The sequence below is a fragment of the Poecilia formosa genome, unplaced genomic scaffold (assembly GCF_000485575.1).
Source record: "Poecilia formosa unplaced genomic scaffold, Poecilia_formosa-5.1.2 Scaffold920, whole genome shotgun sequence".
In the NCBI taxonomy this organism is placed as follows: Eukaryota; Metazoa; Chordata; class Actinopteri; order Cyprinodontiformes; family Poeciliidae; genus Poecilia; species Poecilia formosa.
Genome location: NW_006800859.1, coordinates 40771 through 41950, shown reverse-complemented (window position 1 = coordinate 41950; position 1180 = coordinate 40771).

Sequence of the window (1180 nt, the reverse complement as noted above, 5' to 3'; positions counted from 1 at the left end):
CTGTGAGAATTTTGACATTTTAGGGCTGGACTCCTTAAGTCGCTAGTTCAGTTTTCTTCTGGGTTCGATTCCTGGCCCAGGGTCTTTCTGCATGGAGTTTGCATGTTCTCCCTGTGCATGGTGGGTTCTTTCAGGGTTCTCCAGCTTCCTCCTACAGTCCAAAAACATGATGCAACAACAAGCATGATTATAAATACTATTATGTGACTTTATCAAGGCTAATTAAACGTATTAAGCACAGGTACAATTAGCCTCCAAGAGGCCAATTTAGCTAGCTTCCACCATATATTCTTTGGGAAAAAAATGTTACAAACGTGTCTTCAACCATTCGCATCACAGTCCTACTGCCATTAAGTCATAAAACTACAATCAGTAACTTTATAACGTGACACTTTGGAGTTATTTTTGGTTTTAGAGTACAAAAACATTATGACAGGTGCAGGTTTCTACTCACCGGAGTGTAAGTGTCACATAGGATGACGTCAGCTCATTCTTCTTCTTGGGTTTTTGTGGGATCCGTCCTTATTTTTATTATTTCAATCAAAAATATTAAAACGTTTACAGAACAGTTTGCATGAAATCACAAAAGAAAATACATCTTAATTTTTCTTAAATTCATTTGGTGTAAATCATTGATATCATACTCAAAAATAGTTGGTAAATTTAAAAAAAAGGCTTTTAAATCAAGTTACAACCACCACAAAAACCCTCCGGTTTTATATTTTACTGAGTTATTTTTAAATACCGAATTAAAGTCCTTTGACCGATACGTCTGACATGTATTTGTAGTAATTATTCTTAATATCCTGTTCAAACTAGCACATAAATTGTAAATAAAGGTTTTTAAAAAAAATAGAATAGATCCTAGATCGTTCCTAGGTCGTCAGTATCGGACCCTTCTCATTGAATGAGAAGGGTTCTCTCATTCAATGAGAGAACCCTTCTTGTCAATTATTGACGCAAAGGGTTTAACCTCTGCGTCAACATGTGACGCTGAGGGAACCTGCCCAAGCGTCAATATGTGACGAGTTGGGATAATCTCCCTTGATCTCCATGCAAGATCTCACCCTGTGGAGTCAAAATGATCACAAGAACGGTGAGCAAAAATCCCAGAACCACACGGGGGAACCTAGTGAATCCATCAGTAACACACTATGCCGCCAGGGACTCAAATCCTGCA